Source organism: Filicampus tigris, chromosome 3 (assembly GCF_054856515.1).
Source record: "Filicampus tigris isolate MCC_2025a chromosome 3, RoL_Ftig_1.0, whole genome shotgun sequence".
Lineage (NCBI taxonomy): Eukaryota > Metazoa > Chordata > Actinopteri > Syngnathiformes > Syngnathidae > Filicampus > Filicampus tigris.
In genome coordinates, this window is record NC_141219.1 from 4576657 (window position 1) to 4589263 (window position 12607).

Here is a 12607-nt window from a genome sequence, read left to right on the forward strand (position 1 = left end):
TTTTGTCTCTTCTGTCGACTGAAAATGACATCACAACTACTCATGCAGGGGTCAGGTAACGACCAATCACGGCTGACCTGTTTTCTGAAGCTGAAATTTGATTGGTCGTTACCTGAGCCCTGAGCAGTTGTGACAAAATGGCCGCCCCCTGAGATGGCTAAAAACAGGTGGATTTTGCTGCTCAACTCATTTTCCACAAACGCAATATTAATCAGAATGCCGTGTTTAAACGAGTGGGCCTGCAGGGAACGTATTCTTGAAAAAAATATGTTTGGGTTGATTTCCCATTTAATAATAATTAACAAAAAATTCAAAAGTAAATATTTTGTCATGTCATCTCACTGGGTGGCCAGTCTGTCGATCTGGGTGGGCCTGTACACCCCCATGCCCAGCCATGGCTCCGCCCCTGCGACTACATTGCAACGAAATAGGCAGCTACTTGTTCTCAGACAGCATGAGTCCGAAGAGATGAAGTAAAACATATTGGTTGTATTTTCAACTAGTGATGGCACTTCATCACCACTTCATTCAACACCATTGCATGTGTTTCATCTAATTGTAAAGCAGCTATTAAAAAGTCACTTTTCCTTTTATGTCACCTTCCTATGTGATCAGTACGAGAATGGCGATGTTAGTGTGAGATTGCAGGGATTTGTACTGCTACCCTCCAACCTCCTCCCGCCCACTTCCTGCCTCGTCGAAGGTTCCTGCGAGACTGTAACTCTAAACATCCATTTGGCTCCGAAAACCCACAACGTACTTCAGCCAGTCAGGCCCGGTTAGGTGGAACAGCGGGATTGGTCCCTGCGGGAGCAATTAGGACGTGCCAAAGGATCTGGATGATGGGAGAAAGGGAAAATGTCAAACAACGGTATCTCACCCTCGCAGGCTAAATGGTCCTTACCCTAAGCTACCGCAGAAGTCGAGGCATTATGTTTGGTGGTTTTGTGTGAAAACTCTTCAACTTAATGCTGTTGTTCAACAAAAGCTTCCAAGCAAGTTTCACTCAAGGTGAAAAAATATTTAAAAAAATGTTTTTTAAGTGACAAATGAGACAAGAATAAGTTCTATGCAGCAAGAGCCATCCATTTTTAGCCATCTCAGGGGGCGGCCATTTTGTCACTACTGTCGACTGAAAATGACATCACAATTGCTCAGCGCTCGGGTAACGTCCAATCATGGCTCAGCTTCAGAAAACAGTTTGCGCCGTAATTGGTCGTTACTTGTTCCCCGGGTACCCCGGCTGCAGGCGGAAGGTGATAAACGGACCATGAAATTTTAGTAAAATGCCCAGCTCTAAAAACATTAACAACAAAATACAATATGGAATATAGTAATGTACTTTGTAGTATTTATGAATTAAGGGTTAGGTTCAGTCACAGATGGATTTTATTTAGTGAAATATTATAGCTATAAAATACAACATGTTAAAATCCGTACAGCGCAAGCTTTAATAGGTCAAACGTAAAAAAAAAAAATTAAAAAAACTGTAAGATTAGCTTGTGCGAGCAAAGCATGAGAGCTGTCAAAATGAAATTGATCATCAACTTGACAAAGGCAATGAAAGATAGGCGCTTTGAAATTGGAATCTTGGTGTTACTGTGATATGCAAGGGAACTGCAACTTTGAGATTTCAGGTAAAATAATGACATACTTTCTTTCGCTTTATATTAAAGCTCCTAAGACTTCTGCCGTGTGTAATATCAACCGTGCAATCTCCAGATACCAATTTGCAAGCCAAACTTTGTTTTTCTGTCCATTTTCCTCCTTTCAAAAATGATCAAGGGCGAAAAAAGGACGGCTCCGTACTGATGAGAAAAGTGTCATTTCACCGCCATTCTCTGCTGATCATGATACAATGAGCATCCGTGATGATTGCAGCAGCTAACTGCATCATTTGTGAAAAGCTCCATGAAAGTATTCCTCCACTTTTTTTTTCTTTTTTTTATGGTACTCTTTGAGTCCTCTGCTGAGAGATGCCCTGTGACGGAATATACTTCCGTCTCCTCTTCTCGGGCAGAGAATGAGAGAATGCACAAATCGTTATGGTTACAACTTATAAATAGAAGCAGCCGGGACTGTAGGTGACAGGAAACTGAGTATTACCTCGACAAACGGAGATCAGATCTTCTTTGGCGCAACTGAAAAAAAAAAAAAAAAAAAAGATACGGCACCAATTAAATTTGGAACGTGTGATTTGTGTATATTTTCCTTATGGATCATCTCCTAAATTGCATAAACTGACTCACAGTGTCCAGTTCTGAAAACACACCCTTGACAGACAACGTAAATAAGAGGAGGAACATACGAAACAAACACATCAATGTTTATTCTAACTAATGGACGTCTGAAGTCTCATTTAGTTGTCAAAACCCTGGATATGAGATTAAGTCGTCACCATTTTTTTAAGAACTCATTCAATTTCGTTTCACGCAGGCACCCAAGGCTCGAAAGTGTCCTCAATGTTCTGGAAAACAACGCATTAGGCCAGGCCTCCCTCGATCGATTGTGCCTTCCATTTACTGCTCGGAAAAAAAAAAACCGGATATCCTGCGACGACTCACGACACAGTCGCATGTCTATTCTGATGCATTTCATTGGTTAAGAGACCGAAAATTAAATAAATAGAAAATGACGTATACGTTCTCCCGGCTTGAAGGGTAGAAAGACGCAACAGTCCTTAATGGGTTAATAAGGATATAAGGTTATTACGTAGATTATTAGTAATTCATTATATTTATTCATGTAACAAGTCACTGATCATATTCATGATTTCGCACAATAATTCGAAATAAATAAACACTTTATTCCCATGAATCTCTGCTAATGTTTGCCGTTTCAGAACGATCACTTCTACGCCAATCCTAGAAAATCACAATGTCCCACCACTTGTAAGCTATTGTCAGGATGTGGCAGTGCCCACGGGCTCAGCCTGCCAACGTCACGTGACCAAACCCGGAAACCGAATGAAGGCGTGACTTTCAATGATGTACATTGATTGGCTTCAGTTCCCCCGGTGACCCCGAACAGGATAATCTTGACAATTGATTGATTACATCAGGTGTGGCGCAATTGAGCGTCATCCTGATCCTGTTGTCTGCAGCGGTTGCTCTTCTCAGCCTCCTTGATGGTGTTTGTGTACATGCGCATTGTCCGCCAGCCGCCCGACAGAGCCCGTAATTATAGACGGCTCAAGGATTTTAACGAAGAGGCGCTCGCTTGATGCCGGCCCGGCTTGAGACGTCGCCGGCGGCTCTGACTTCAAAGCTGCAGATATGGCTCATATGCACAGGGTGGGTGGAGTGGGGGGTGGGGGGCGGTTTGGGGGACAGCATTGAGATAACAAGCCATGACTTTCTTTCTATTCTTGCGGCAGCATGCCATAGCCGGAGAGCGCGAGGGGCTTTTTCTGTCTGTGAGTGTGTGTGGCCATCCACTGCTGGCCAGTGTCTATCAGTCACCAAAGAGCCCAGTTGTGATGACGGCCTTAGGGGCGTGTGTGCTTGAGTGCTGACGAAAACGCATTTGGTACACTTAAGATGATTTAGAGTCTTATGTTGACAAAAACTTAGAGGCGTACTGTGCGTTAGTCACCTACGACACAAAATCATCCTTAGTGTTGATGGAATGCCCTTCGATTGGCAGTGCCACTGAGTGGGAACTGAAGCCAGTGCGCCACATCGTCTGTAACCCATGCTAAATGTTCATCAAGGAGTAAAATGGTTCTTTTTGTTTACAAATAGAGCTGGTCTTCAGTGAGTATGGAAATACTTGATTTAACCAAAGACTCCAACTGTCACAAAACAGTTCAGTGTAACACAACTTTTATCCAATCAGGGAACCAACTTCACACAAAAAAAAAAAAAAAATCATACATCCCACCACCAAATAAAAATGCCACAGAAAATACGAATACTGAAATGATTCTGAGTTTGTCTCATTTGCCTTACAAATGTTCTGACTGTGAAATCTGGGCCGGTTTAATCAAAGACAAAGCTGAATATTTACAAGGAGCAATAACTTCATCTGTTGAATAAATGGCAACAGGCAGATAAACAGGTTATTTGTACCCTCTTCCATCTAATGAATGATCTGTCATTTTAAATCACTGGCATTGATAGATGAACAAACACCGTTGTAATTAACAGAGGTGTGCATTTTACTCCGTTTTGCTGGTCTGTCATTCATCAGTCGTCATTTTTCGGGACGAACCGAATTGTAATCGTCAGTTCGTATATCGTTCCGTCAGTTCATCCATCAGTTAGTCCAATCAGTGAAACAGAAAAAAAAAACCCTGCGCTAGTTCCCCCAAGCGCTTCAATTGTTCTTTTTGTTTACAATAACACGTCACTTCATAAAAGTCTTGAAATCCCAAAAGCATACGTTCTCACGATGAAGGCGCGCTTGATGCGCGTGGCCTGGAACTCCGATCCACCAACTAAGCTCCATCACAGAACTTGATGAGAGTGTTGGGGACGGGATAAGTGCGCAGATTCCCCATCTGGAATCTTCCTTGGAGCACAGACACAAACACGCAAAGTGGAGTTGATTTCAAAGTCATTTTCAAGTCTCTCCGCCCCGCAGCGGTGAAACGCTACAATAAATATTAACGACGCAGTTGAGGCGACGCCCCCGTCTGTCGCTCTTCGCAGCTAAAAGGTGCTGCGTGCGCGTGTACGTGAGCGTGTTCACAACGTTGTTTTGCAGCCGGGTGCGGGAGGATTAATGATGTTTCTCACTGGCAGCAACCGCCCCCGCGTTCCTTTCATATTAGCAGCAGAGCATCCCAGTGACAGATAAGATGACGTCCTCTTCCACTTTTCACATGCCCTCCGATTGAATTGTTAGCTGCTTTAAAATTCTCTTTCTTCATTGTGACATAACATTGCTGGTGCTAGGTGATTATTGCATTCGAAGGGGGGGGGATTTGTTACTTGAAAAACAAGCCCCCCCCCCCCAAAAAAAAAAATAAGGCCATAGGATTTTATCATTCAGGTGGCAGCACTCAGGAGGACAGCACAGACCTCCACTCAGGCTGAAATAACAATGTACGAAGACAAAAGAAAATAGCATGAAAAATACATAAATATGTGTGGGGGGGGGGAGACACAAAAATTGACTATGCATGTTTTAGAAAAAACACAACAAACAAGTGGCTTAACTTCAAAAATGGAAACATAAATTTTATTGTATCATTCTCAAGCGACGGAACTCCGCTAAAGATGAAAAATACCAGTGTAAATTTGGGCCCAAAAAAATAAAAAATACACAAATAGGGGGGGGGGGGGGGTTCTGACAAATGCTGGATAAAAATGTGAATATAGACAATTTTACATCAAAAATTAGAAACACATTAGATGAAACATACACGAATATTTGGGGGGGGGGGAAGAAGAAAACACACAACCCTTAGCAAGAATACAAAAATATTAGAAATTAAGACAATATTACATGAAAAATACTTTTTTCAACAAATATTTGAAATATTGGAAAATAACAGACATTTACATCATAAGTCCCTTTAAAAAAATCTGATTTTAATCAAAGTCCAAAGTGAGTGCAATTTGTTGTGTGTTCCACCGCTAGTGTAAATACCGTATTATGATTAATATTATGTTTGTGAGGTAAGAATGAATCATCTCTGTGAGCTGCCATTTCGTCCTGTACTGCCACCAGCTGTCGACCGAAATTGACATCAAAGTGCCCACCGGTTCGCCTGAGCTGTTTGTTTGACATCTTCTTCACCATCCTCCCCTTAATCTTTTCGTCGTCTATTCGTTTGCTGTTACCGGAGAAGCCGCACGATATCTACTTCTGTCGCTGGATACGATAACAACGCTAATTATAACGGGAAACTGCAACGCTAGCCGTCTGACATTTTATCCCAAATTCAATTCATCACAGTTTTATCCCTGCCTGCTTGAATCATTTAAAATGATTTATTATTGTTGTTTTTTTTTGTTGTTTTTTTTAATATCGTGTTTGAATAGCACGGCGGATGACCCACGGTTGCCAGGACAACACAAGTCCTTAGTGCATAAAAAAAACATCCTGTCCTTGGGATGTCCCTTATGATGAGATTGACGTGTCCTCTCCATTTAGCTGTGTGGAACTTGAATGAGTGTATGAAGAGGTCCACTCAAGGTCAAGTTGTTTACACTCACACATGTGGCCTTCAGTTAGAATCTCATTTCAAATGGCTGCCTCTTTAATTCTGTATGAGGCTCGGGAGCTAAAAATACATTGCGATTCATTATGTTAGATTTTTTTCTCTTTTTTTTTTTTTTTTTTTTTTTTTGCGTGCGCTGTGTGTGCTAAATGATATTAATATTTTTAATCATGGCTGGCAGGAGAGGCAATTATTTCCTGGTGATGGAGATTGGGTGGTAAAAAAAAGAAGGAGAGGCCTCCTGTCACAGCACATTGCTGCATATAAAGTGTGAACGCACGCGGAAGGAAAGGCGGAGACACAAATAACTACTGTCCTCACTTCTACTCACAACTTAAAGAAGGTTTATGCTCCGCAGCTGTGTTGCCACGCACACACATTAACACACGCGCGCCCTTCACTCACATCACACCAAACGCTCACATATCCACGCTTGACTAAAACCTAGCCTACCAATTTTTCCCGCTTTTTTGCGCTCTTGCTAATGCGCTAAAAGTACAGTGGTGCTTTGTCGGGCCCTTCCATCGAATAATCAAGAAATCGGGTGCTACTAAGTACTAAACTAACGGATTAATACGCCATAATGGCTGCCATTTCGAGCAACTAGTAATCTTATGTGTGATTACTGGTAACCTAGCTTAGAAGTTACATTTACGTTTCTGTTGTAAGGTGTAATGTGTTACTTTTTGACCAAGCAAAGCTGGCAGAAGATTAAAGCAACACATGTAGCCAGACAATATCAGAATACTCACGAGCATGTATTCTTTATCCTCCGTGGAAGAACGACTAATGTTATTGCATCTTATTGAGTCACTGACAGTAATGGTGACGCGTCTTAATTTGTCTGCATGACTGTACTGCCCACCGGTGGCCAAGGCAGGAACACCAGAAGGAGCAACAATGAATTGAATTAGGGTATCAAATCAGGATGCACAAGCTATTTTCTTCTTCACGGTTTTAATTGTTATTATGATTGTTATTATGTTTTTATAAAGTAGATTATAGCGTACTATTTTCCTTATTGACAAAATTTCATTTCAACATGCTGTTTTTATTTGCTGAAGAAACTAATGCTACAATGGTGAGGCATTACATTATAAATAGTTCGAGTGATGCAAAATTTATGGATTTTTAGTTTGTTTTGTAAACCAATCAAATCAAAATAATAAATAAAAAAATATGTGAGCTGCGAGCAAGTTAATCCGAAGGTGCCGAACCGCGAGTACGGAGGTGTCCACAAAAGTAGAGGAAGCTTGTTTATAACTTCACCCACAAAACAATATTGAACTTTTTTTTTTTTTTTCAATTTTTCATTCAATTTATACATTTTCAATTTATTTATTTATTTTAATAAAGTCTGAGTGCCCGGCTTCCAGTTCCTCATTCCTGACTTAGAGGATTCACCCTGATTTTTTTTTTTTTTTAATAGACTTTTAGTCAAACTTTTTCAAAAGAGACACACTATCTCTTTGTGTGAATTATTGTTTAGTTTTTTATGGACACATGTGTTTTAATCCATTCTACAGTACATGCATGCCCAAAGGACGACTGACTGAAGGTTATGTGGACTCTCACAGCAAATGGCACTACTACTACCATCATTTGGAAATTATTTATGAGAGGCTTATGAGCAATCCACTTTGAGATAAATCCTGGTGAAATACAGAATGTGTGCCGCCCTCTAATCCTCCGCCACGATAAACAGCTTGCCCGAGGGTTATAGATGAGACTTTTTTTTTTTTTTTGCCTTTACCTACTGAGCGAGTGCTGACCTGACCAACCCAAAACACACACCATCTGTCTTTTATTACCTCCACCAAGGAAGTCCTGTTTTCATCATCCTCATGTGTTTGTCAGAAGGATTATGCAAAAACGACAATTGTTATGAAACTGTGTAGAGGAGTAGGACATTTTATTTGATCTTGCAAAACATTAAAAAAAACACTTTTAACTTGGAATTGACTTTTAATTTCTAATTTTATTTAAATATATTTGTATTTTAATTAAATTTGTTACATGGTCATTTTATTTGAGATATTCTAGATGATTATTTTTCAAGGTTTTGTAGTTAAAGAACACATTTAAAAGTAAAATATTGCAATTTTATTAAAGAAATGTATCCTATTTATTATGATTATTGGCTATACTGTAGATGATATTTACCACCTGCACCGCAACTTAGACCTGTTTCACCTGGTCTAAAGTCTAGTCTACTTTCTGTCACCAAATTGTCATAATATAAAACACCCGCTGCCCGCCGGAACAGCAAATGAGATGCAACGCGGTCTGCCAACTTCCCAAACACACTAAACTAGATTTGTCCCAGCACCAACGTGAAGATGCGCCTTTTTTTTTTTTTTTTGTTAAACCAAGTGCATGTGTGCCGGTCTATGAAAACAGAACCCGGAGTGTGCATCGAAAAAATGTTGATGACCTTATGCGATTTCATCTCTTCAGACATAAGAATGCTGTTCCGCAGTCAACGAATGATCGCTTGTATTTTCAACTCTGACATTTCAGATCCCCTTTGCACCTCCCAGGTGTGAAATTAAAGTGACACTTGGATGACCTGAACATTGGCTCTTATATAATAGTTTTGCATGTAAAAATGACATCAGTACTAAAATGCCCACCTCGAAAGACTCTGTAGTGCTTTAAGGTTGTTTTTTTTGTAATTATATTTACAACATATTGCCATGCCCCCTTGTGGGGCGTGGCTTACGTTATTTTTTCGGTCTCTACGTCACGGGAGGAAGGCAAGCGTGGTAATATTGCTCGCTTTGACGGTTCTGTTGTCTAAAACGGCGACCGATCGCCACCAAAATGCAAATGCACATTACTACTCTTGTCCACATCATGTAGAGTACATGCGGTAGCTGCTGTACTTTTAATCACTTTGAAAGTAGGCCTCTCTGTGGATTTCGCCAATTTCCTGTTGTTTTATGCATACCGCAGTTTCTCATTACCGGGAAACTAATCTGTTTGCAGGGCTGACGACAAGACTACTCAGAGGAGCAGACCTCCCTCAAGGCCAGAATATTAGAAATATGCATGCGGTGGTTAGAAAAGTCTTATGGTCAAAATGTTTTTGCATAATCGTCATAACAATCTGAAACATATCCATTTTATAGATTTTAATGAAATGGTATTGTTCCACTCTATTTCTGTAAGTGGGGGTATTATGCATTGCGGAGTGGAGCCCAACTGCGCCCACTGCTGGATCTGTTGGGTCATTGCCCAACTTGGCCCCAATGAGTATAATATATATATATATATATATATATATATATATATATATATATATATATATATAATAAATACAGTACTCCCCATTCCTGTAGCTGGATGTTTACCAAAATGAATCAGACTAACTGAATTCAAAATATGTATTTTGGAATAAATTACAATTTTTTTTCAAATGTTATGTTATTTACAGTCATTAAAAGAAAATTAAAAAACTTCATCTCCAAGCCCCGTCAGCATGTGGAAATGCTCCTCACAGGTGACGAAAATAATCCACTAGTGCTGATCCTTTTTTCCCCCCACCAATTAATATGATATAATGTCGCCACAGCAATTAATATGATATAATGTCGATGTTTGGCCTTCGTTGTAGGAGGAACACATTTACAGTCGTCGGGCAGTCGGTGATCGTAAATGGGACACTACACAACAAACTTCCATCAACGATTGGCTGGTCTTCGTTCTCGTCGCATCATTTTTGTATTAAGGTTGATGGTGTAGTTTTGAAGTGTAGTATGTAGAATAGCAAATTAGAAATACATCATGACAATGGTCATGACAGTCAGCCTGTGTGCTTCACAAGATGAAGGACAGCATCGGATTATTCTGCATTGCCGGCTCTCATACTGTAGTCGTTGTATTCCTGTTCTCCAGTCTTGGCAAAGTCAAAAGCACCGTTGCAGCTCAAGTGACAGCGCTGCTCGGTAATCGCCAATTTAACAAGGCGGGTTTTTGTAATTGAGGCTTTTTAACTGATCCGCTAAATGCAAACAAGGCCCCTAGTCCTGATTACGAGTAATGATCATCATTTTCCACTTAACTAGTCATCGCTTCCTTCAACGCCTTTTCATCTTACATTGGATTGGAGCGCTCTCCTGATTGCACTCACAATGAGAAAAACACTGTTTTTCCATCATCAAAATTTAATTCCATGTTTAAGTGGAAGTCAATCCAAACATATTTTTTTCCAGAATATGTTCTATGCAGGCCCACTAGTTGAAATACAGCACTAATTCATTGATTGATATTGCGTTTGTAGAATATAAGTTAAGCAGCAAAACGCACCCATTTTTAGCCATCTCAGGGGGCGGCCATTTTGTCACTTCTGTCGACTGAAGATGACATCAAAGTTGCTCAGGGCTTGGATAACGACCAATCATGGCTCAGCTTCAGAAAACAGATGACGACAAATCATGGCTTAGCTTCAGAAAACAAATGAGCTATGATTGGTCGTTATCTAAGCCCCGAGCAACTTTGATGTCATCTTCAGTCGACAGAAGTGACAAAATGGCCGCCCTATGAGCTAGTTAAAAACGGGTGGATTTCTCATATTCCGCAAAGAGAATATTAATCAGAATTTAGACTAGTGGGCCTGCATGGAGCAAATTCTTGAAAAAAATGTCTTTAGGTTGACTTCCAATTAAAGATCCTGTAGGTTCTCCAAGCAAAATGTGGTTGATGTGTTGCTGTATGGTGGGTGCTAGTGGAAGTTGGTCGAAGTCGGTCGACGGAAACGCTAACAGAAACGTCGACCTTTTACCAAGAAGATTGAAGACCTCGGCTTTGTTTCTTCTTTCTTGCAGCTAACATTCAAAGACACTGAAATAAATTCACTTTCGCTCACATTGGTTAACATTTGGGCCCTTGATGGAGGTCCTCCTTGTCCAAACTTTACAATGGCTCTCCATTTGATTCTCTCGCCATTCTTTCTTGTCGGCCGGGCATTTTTTTTTTTTTTTTTTCATGTTTGTTCTTCTCAGCGACGTGGAACTGTTGTCATGTCCAAAGCCCGCAAGCAATAAAGTTTGAAGTTACACAAAGCTGGAGTGTGGCAGCCCAAATTGTGTCTGGCGCTAAAGATAAAAACAAAAGGATGCAGGGGGAACTGGCACTCAATCTGCAGTTGATGCTCGGCATCCTCCACTTCTCCATGGCCCGCAGGGGTCATTGAGAGAGGAAGGAAGCGTGACGAGGGTTTACCGAGCTCAACGGGGAACTTTGTGTGTTGATCAGACCATTGATTGCTCTGCAAACTCATCCCGCTACGCGCCATGTGTTCCACAGGGCAAAATATAGGACAATTCCGCAAAATGTGTCCTTTACATCAAAGCCATCACCGTACCAGGGATCCATTTTTTTGGTCACCAGCTACAGTTGGTGATCAAAAGAGATTCTGAGCGTCTTATGATGAAATACAGCACTGTTGTAGAAATGATAATGTAACGCTTTAATTTTCTATTCATGATTTTTGCAGTCATAAATTTCACATCACAAAATGCATCCTTGTTAGTCAGAAGACATATTTGTGTTTTGGTATAATTGTATATTTTGACCAGTGACAGTCACATTAGTAATTACAAGGTTAATTTCGGGTTTTTTGGTTTGTTTGTTTTCTTATCACTTTTTTTTTTTTTTTTTTTTTTTTAATGAAATGAAACCAGTACTTGTTTGTACACAAGTACACATTTTTTTTTAAATTTTATTCTTATTAAATGACACCAAGAACATTTTTAATCAAGATGACCAAGCGCCTTTTTTTTTAAACTGTCGTTTCGTTTTATTTATTTTATTTGCAGTCCTTTACATTGACATTCTGTAATTATGATTATGATTATTATTACTATTGCTGTTGTTGTTGTTAATTAAAATGAAATTATAAAAAACAACTTAAATTTAACATGACTGCAAAATGACACTGTATATTGTATGTTGTATCTTTTTGTTTGTGTGGGATAAGGCGTTAGTTAGCTTCTTTGTATTGTTGTAAAGACTTACATTATTTTGAAGAAATATGTGAAAAACACCTATGAAAATTGAAAAATAAATACAAAGGTATGTCTATTTTTCATTACGATCATCATTTTTATGAAATGCCACCAAGTCAGTGACATACATTCTGCTTAAATTTCAATCATTAAAGTATGATGAAACAAAATGTTCCTTTTTATGAATTTTTAATGTTTATCTAAACTCGTATTGCCGTTGCCATAATGCGCAGAACAACATAAGACAGTCACTAACTCTGACATCACTGCAAGAAGGCAGCTTAAGCGTTTAGGTTTAAGTCTCCTGAATGCAGTTTCAAGGCTCCATTTTCGGCGTCTCAAGTGTGTGACTTGCTTTTGAGCAAGTGCAGGGGGTTATTAAAAAGGAGTTGGTGTGCATCACACACACGCACACACACACACGCGCACA